Source organism: Mandrillus leucophaeus, unplaced genomic scaffold (assembly GCF_000951045.1).
Source record: "Mandrillus leucophaeus isolate KB7577 unplaced genomic scaffold, Mleu.le_1.0 Scaffold655, whole genome shotgun sequence".
NCBI classification, from domain to species: Eukaryota; Metazoa; Chordata; class Mammalia; order Primates; family Cercopithecidae; genus Mandrillus; species Mandrillus leucophaeus.
This window is the reverse complement of record NW_012107086.1, coordinates 656527-664239: the sequence shown is the minus strand read 5'-3', so window position 1 is coordinate 664239 and position 7713 is coordinate 656527. Positions and strand designations below refer to the sequence as shown.

Here is a 7713-nt window from a genome sequence, read left to right as displayed (position 1 = left end):
AAATACTTTCTAAATTCACTCTATAAGGTCAACATTACCCTACTACCAAACTACATGGATACATTACAAAAAAAGAAAATTATAGACAAAGAAGTCTCATGATCATAGTTGCAAAGATTCTCAACAGATATAAGCAAAGTGAATCTAAAAATGTATTAAAAATTATACACCACAACCCACATGGGAATTATCACAGGTGGAAAAGGCTGATTCAAAATTCAAAAGTTAAGTAATGTAAACCATCATATCAGAAAACTAAACAACAAAAATTATTATATTAATAGTTGTAGAAAAACCATAGGCAAAAAAAGGGAAAATATATTGAAATTAAGGAAAAAGAAATTAAACTGTCTTTGCTTTCAGATGATATGATTGTCTATGTAGACGATTCCAAATAATGAAGAAAGAACTGCTGGAATTAGTAAAAGATGATAAAAAGGTTGTAGAATATGAGGTTAATATACAAAAGTCAACCATTTTCTGTACATTAATAAAGAACAATTGGATTTGAAATTACAAACAACACCATTTTTATAGCACCAAGAAAACAGACAAAATATATTTATATACACATATATATGACAAAGATCTTCATGACAAAAACTACAAGTTTCTAATGAAAAAATCAAAGATTTAAATAAATGGAGAGATGTTCCATGTTATGGAAAAGAAACCTCAATATTGTTAAGATGTTGGTTTGCCCCAATTTGAATTATATATTCAAAACAATCCCAATAAAACTCTTTATAAGTTATGTAGTCAATAATGAAAAATTGACCCTGAAAATTATATGGAAAAGCAAATGACCCAGAATGGTTAACAGAACAAGGAAGAGTAAATTTCCAGCACTCACACTACATGACTTTAAGATTCATTATAAAATTATAGTAATCAAGACAGTGTGCTATTTCGGAAAGAATAGACAAATAGGTCAATAGAACAGAATAGAAAATTCAGAAATAAACCCACAAAATTCAGTCAACTGATCTCTGACAAAGGAGTAAAGGAAATTTAATGAAAACTGGTTTTTTTCAACAAATATGGCTTGACAAGTACACGTCTATACGCAAAGAAATAAATGAGACAAAGACCTTGCCATTTTCACAGTTAATTCAAAATGAATCAAAAACTTAAACGTGAAATGCAAAATTTGAAACTTCCAGAAGATAAGACAACAGAAACTCTAGGACACCTTGGGTTTGACAATAAGGTTTCAGATGCAACACCAGAAGCATGATTCTTGAATGACAAAATTGATGAATTGGACTTTAATCTTGTTTTGCAAAAGATAATGTTAAGACGATGAAAAGACAAGCTGCTGAATGAAATGAAATAATTGCAAAAACATAGTTAATAAAGAACTGTTAGTGAAAATATATAAAGAAGTCTGAACAACCCAGATGCCAGTCACAAGCCCTGTGGGACCATCTACACTTCTGAGCTACTGCCTATAAATTGGTCAGTTTATAGGCAGTTAAAAATCTAAGGGAAACTTTAAGACATACGCAGATACTTTGCTGAATTGCAGCAGGAGAAAATGTCTTATCAGCAGACCTATCTTTACGTCACTTGCTTTCAGAATAAGAGGCTATTTCAGGCACAGCAGTTTTAGTCTGTGTTAAAAATCGTAAGCGGCCTAAAAATACCCAAAAATGATGAAAAGAATTTGCAGATATATGGAATACATTATATGTTTTCAAAGTCTCCTGTGATGAAAAATAAATAATGTGTTGTTTGGCTTTGATTTCCTGAACTCATTCCTCAGCTATTTTCCAAAATATTCCATATCCTTCCGACATGCTTCTGCAGTTCCTTGAGGGGTTATGCCAATGATAAACAGTACCATATGGGCACAAATATCAAAGAATTCTGCTTCGACAGCAGAAGTATAACTCTCTAGAACCTTGTTGCATGAGTAGTATGGTCTATGGAGGTACACAGGCTTTGGAGTTACAGTTGATTGTGTATCCCAGTCCAGCTGCTTAGTAGCTGTGGGGTTTTGGAAGTTTCTTGACTAGGAACACTTATATAAACCTCATCTGCAAGAAAAGGCATAATGATACTGATTGCAAAAATTCTTCGTTCCTCCCTGTATACACGTACTTTGCAAAGTGCTTTTACAGCTGCTCCCTTCGAAAGGCAAAATCTGTATTTCAAAATGTTTAGAGTCTTACTTGCTCTGGTCAACAGAAAACTGAACATATAACAGTGTGCTAGTTTAGGACCTAGGCACAAAACTTGAGTGCTTTTGTTTTTCTTTCAGAATCCTGTTATCTCTGTGATAATAAGCATCACATGGAGAAGAACGAAGGTGCCCCAGTTGACAGGCAACTCACCCCTAGAAACAGCTGCAATCAGCATCTGACCACACATGTCTGAAGGATCCCAGCTGAGACCAAAAGAATTGCCCAGCTGAGTTTAGCTTAAATTGCTGACCAGCTGAATTATGAGCTAGTAAGTTTTAGGTGGTTTTTATGCATCACTAACTAACTAATACACATGCCCATTACAGACAGGTTGTCAGAATTCAATGAGAGATTGATTACTAGTTACCTGCAAACAGTAGACACCCTATAGGTATTGATTTTCTTTTCCCTTTATTTAAATTTGGATCTCTTGTTAGACGGTGGTGAGTTATGTACAGATACAGGTAGACATGTGTACATGTGATTGGTGCATAAATTCACCCAGTCTCCCACACCATAGGGGGAAAAAGACAACCAATAGCCTGTTCATTAGGGCCAAGGCCAAATACCAATATCAGAAGTTTGTTTAATCTATTTTCTCTACATCTAAACTTTGGAAGGCAAAGCTGTGGAAAACCTGAAGACTTGAGGTTAGGTCCTCCTGGGGGCTCCATTGTTCTTTTTTTCACTGTCTGATTTTTGGAAGGAAGATGGACAGCAGGCGGGGCAGCAGTGGTCCACCTGTGGACACTCTTTTTGCAGCCCTTGCTGTTTCTAGGGCCTTGTCCCTTCAGCCTTTGGCCTGGGGAGAGATGATAAGGAGGCACCGATCTTTCACTTCTGGAAGGAAATGAGGGTTCAGACCCTTCACTTCCCTCAGGGCTGCAGGTCAGTGTGACAGCCACTGGCCCTGTGTGCGTACTGAGGGCCTGGAATGTGGCTGAACTGAGACGTGCTGGGAAGGTGAAATACAGAGTGAGTTTCACAGATTGACTACCGAAAATTATATAGTTCATTAATATATTGATCATACATTTAAATGATAATATTTTGAATATATTGGGTTAAATAAATTATTACAATCCGTTTCACCTGTTACTTCTAATGTTTAAAAGGTGGTTATTACGAAATTTAAAATTCACACGTGGCTTACATTTCATTTCTTAAAGGACTGCCTCCTTTTTGAAATTTCAGGCTGCCTGATCAAACTACCAGAGGCCAGAAAGGTCATAAAATCTGAAACGTTAAAATCATTGCCATTATATTGTTTTCATTTGTGAATAACATATATATTATTTATAAATGGATATAACCTTATACAAAAGGTTAAATGAAAATACCCCTGGGCTGGGCCACAAGCAGGAAGCCCTGCATGAAAAGCCTGCAGCCGAGAACCCGTCACTTCGTCGCCTTCAGCCCAGCGTCCGATCACGTCCTCCGTCACTCAGTGGCTGAGGGGCGGGGCCTGGAGCCCTACCCAATCAGCGGCGCTGACGCAGGAACCGTCCAATCAGGCGCGCAGCCGGACAGAAGGGCGCGGCTTCCGGGATCTGGCGGGGCCTTCGTCTCTCTGCAGCACTAGCTGGGTCTTCTGTGCTCGGCGTGCTCCGCTCTGGGAAGCCCGGGGGGCCGCCACAGCCTCTTGCCCTTTGACCTGCAAGTATCAGGAGATCCATAGCTAAGAAGCCTGGACACCCGGGAAGCTGGGAAATGGTGAGTATGTGGGCGAGGTCCCGAGGTGGGCAGGGGGCTGATGGAAACGGGCTGGAACTGGCTGTGGCGGCCCCAGGCCTCCCCACAGCTCCCTCCGGAGTCTGCAGACCCGAGACCCCGCTGGACCCGGCCCCAGCTTCCCCTGGCCTCAGGATGTGGGCTTCCGCCAGCCTCACCCGGCGTCCGGTCCGCATCTGTGCTCGACTTCCGCCCGGCCCGGGCCCCGGCTGGCGGCTGTGCGGTGGCGGCGGCAGGGGCCTGGGGGAGCGCCCGGACCCAGGAGGAGCCACTGCGTGGGAGGAGCTGTGGGGCCTGGGGTCCCAGGCCTCCCTTCTCCTGGTAAAAATGAAAAGGGAGTCAAGGTTTTAACGTTAGAGAGATTATTTGAGCAAAGAGCTGTTCATCAGTGCAGAGCGCCCAGTCATGGTTTGTGGGTGCTTGGAGCAAAGGCTTTTGTAAGGGGCATGAGGAAGCGAACCAAATTCAGAAATTACAGTGACAGTTGTGGAGTCGCCTCATTTGGACTGTCCAGGTGGAAATTTCCTGATTATGTAATGAGAGGTTAATTGGAGGTTTGCGGTTGGTTCAACCTGAATATCGTTTCCCCCTAAGGTAGTAATTTACAAGACATGTATTTGAGCTGGATTTTTTTCCTTAGGAACCAATGGTACTAGTGCTACTTCAGTCTGACTGACTGCTAGTTAATTATTTTAAACACTCCAGAGGGGGACTGGTTTTCCACTGCGTTTCCAAATGTGTAACAAGCAGGGTCTCACATCCACCATCCTGTCCCCCCAGCCTATTTGTCCCTTATTGTACATTTCACACACAGTATTTTAATCATTTTTTCACAAAGCATTGGATGGCACTTTTTTAGACATCTGTTTTCTGTTTGTAAACGTTTTATGTGAGCAGAGAAGAATCCCCTGACACACTGCTTTAAAAAAATCTTTGCGTCTCTTCTTTTATCTTCCCCAGGCACAGACACCTTATCGGAATGTCTTTGGTTTGAGGTTCTGCTTTGGAAATTGTACAAGGTCATGTGTCCTGAGCCACCCTCCTGTCTTTTTCTGTGCCTAGGTTTCATAATTGTCTGCAGGTGACCCAGGACTGTCTCAGGGCATGTTTAGTGACCATTAGCACCTTGTTCCTTTCCTCCCAGAGGACAGCCTCAGTGATGGAGGTGGAGCCTCTTAAGGGAGCAGATGGATGCCCTGGGGCTGAGAGGAAGCTGGTTCTACCCATCAGTTACAAAGCTAACCCCTTAGGATATGCAGATTGTCTTCACCCAACTCCAGCTTCTGTTCCTTGGAGACACATTGCTGGTCAGCCAGTTGGATGCTGATATTGAGAAGATAAGACAGAAATGATTTCTGACATCTGGGTTCTCTCAGACGTGTGAAGGGGAGAAAACTATTCCAATGGACAAGGAAACCCCACTCCAGTGAGGGGGTGCAAGAATCTGCAGAGTCAAACCACTTGGGGCACAGTGTGGCTCCTGGGCAAGGGGGGAAGGTGGTCAGTGAGCAGTTCAGGGAGCAGTATGGAAGCAGAGGAATGTGCCAAGTGATAGGATGGCCTGACTTGGCGCTTGAGTCAGATTTGTCAGCATTGCCACTTCCTGGGTTTTACACCTTGACAAATTTTTTTCACTTATTTCAAGCTTAGTTTTTTTATTAACTGTCAATTGCATTTTAGCAGTAGAGCTTCAAAGGTAAGAAAATGTTTAAGAGGTGGATTTCAGAAAAGACATTAAATATATAGTCAAATATTCACTTGTTAAAAATTCTGATTTACCTTTTTCTTCACTAGAGTGAGTGTAGTGAGTTTGTCAGGCCTGTTCTTTTTTAGGGGGTGATTTTAAACAGAATCCCAGGACTTAGCTGTGGGAATGCTACCAGGGAAAGTAATAGGGAAAATCCTCTTCCAGTATGGCTATAGGAAATGAATACATTTCCACAAAAAAGTAGTAGATTAATTGGTGAATTACATTGATTCGTCAAAATATGAGTTCCTCTTTTTTGCAGGGTGGAGGACTTGTGGAGTTGATGTCTCTGTTATCTAGATGTCTGAGTTTAATACTGAATTTTAGAAGATAGGACTTGGCATCTCCTAGATATGCTCATATGTGATTGTTTACTGAATAATTTGAATTATGGAAATAATGTGACATGTTTATTGTCTGAAACTGATAGTTTTGCTTTTTCTATTGAGGTATACAATGTAAGTGCCTTTTAATTTTATTCTCTTAAATAAACATTCTGTTTGAGTGATTTTGCTGGATCCTTCAAACTGGGCATTTTCTTATTTACAACTAAGTAACCCGGACTGGGAAATAGAAGTTGGAGCCTAGTGACTCTAAGCTAAGGCCAATCTTGAGCCTGCAAAAGGAGGTCATTGAAGGCCCAGTTAGTTCTTCCTGGGGAGCCTCCCCTGCAGGTGTCCCAGCCTGCACACCCCAGCATGAAAGGAGCACTTCATACCGACAGGAGCTGTATAGCCCTGGAGAGCTGGGATCCACAGGCGGATGCTGTTGGAGTCGGAATGGAAGGAGTCTGGAGGCTCTTTCTGAGGATGGAATTGTTACTGTTCTGGGACTGTTTCTAGACTTTGTCAAATAAAACAAATTCACATTTAGGTAAGAAGTTACTTAATTCTAAAGGAGTATTACAACAGAGGGAAAGCACCAAGTATGATATCTTCCAGGATCTCAAAGGGTAAGGCAGGCAAGGGCTTGCTTTCATTTGGAGGAACAAACCAGAGTACAAAGGTGAGAGTGAGAGGACAAGATACAGGGTGGCAAATCAGATCCTAGATCAGAGAAAGTTCGACTCCCAAATCAGCCTTAGGAGGGGCATAAATAGGAGCTGTATGTTAGCTCAAGCAGAGGGTGGTACAAATTCAGGGGCCTGGGAGGAGAGAATCTTAAGCAGTTTGGTTAATAAGTATTTTGTTCTAACAACTGAAGACAAAATTGTTCAGCTGACTGTTTATAGGGGGAAAACATGGGAATTTGAGAGTCTGTGCCTGGCCTCGTGATAGGTATAGGAAGGAACTTCATCGAAGTTACAATGAGAGGGGTGTTGCTTTTCATTAAGCTATTCTTGGAGAACACAGAGCTGAAGGATTTCATTAATCACAGCTGTATTTACCCGCTCCATCTTCCCCCATGACTTTCCATTGCCATATTCAGCTCTTCCATTTGACTGTTCCTGAGTTGTGTCTTTTACAGTAAACTGGTAAACATAAGTACAGTGCTGTGCTGAGTTCTGCGAATAGCTCTGTCAAATTATTGAACTTGAGGAGTGGGTGATGGGAGTTTCTGATATATAGGCAGTAGCCCAAAAGTATTGGTGGGCCCCCGGGGACGTGTGACTGGCCCCTGCCGTGGGGGCAGTGTTGTGGGACTGAGTCCTGAACCTGTGGGTCCTGTGCTCACTTTGGGTGGTGTCAGAATTGAGTTTTTGGACACCCTGTTGGTGTTGGAGAATTGGTTGGTGTTCAGCAAACTCCACACATTTGGTGTCAGAAAAAAAAGACATCACAGCCTGTAATCCCAGCACTTTGGGAGGCGGAGGCGGGCAGATCACGAGGTCAGGAGATTGAGACCATCCTGGCTAACATGGTGAAACCTCATGTCTACTAAAAATACAAAAAATTAGCTGGGCGTGGTGGTGGACGCCTGTAGTCCCAGTTACTTGGGAGGCTGAAGCTGGAGAATGGCGTGAACCTGGGAGGCGGAGCTTGCAGTGAGCCCAGATTGCGCCACTGCACTCCAGCCTGGGCAACAGAGTGACACTCCGTCTCAAAAAAA

The 7713-nt window shown here is 42.4% G+C and overlaps 1 protein-coding gene across 1 annotated transcript in view; it reads left to right on the top strand.

Moving 5' to 3' along the window:
- The first annotated feature begins 3738 nt into the window (after window positions 1-3738).
- The window catches only part of LOC105554686 (zinc finger protein 682-like), a 30198-nt gene continuing 26223 nt past the window's right edge, over window positions 3739-7713 (top strand). Inside the window, exon 1 of the mRNA XM_012001238.1 lies at window positions 3739-3899. The gene's annotated coding sequence lies outside the window, so the exon portion shown is untranslated. The remainder of the gene's footprint in view (window positions 3900-7713) is intronic.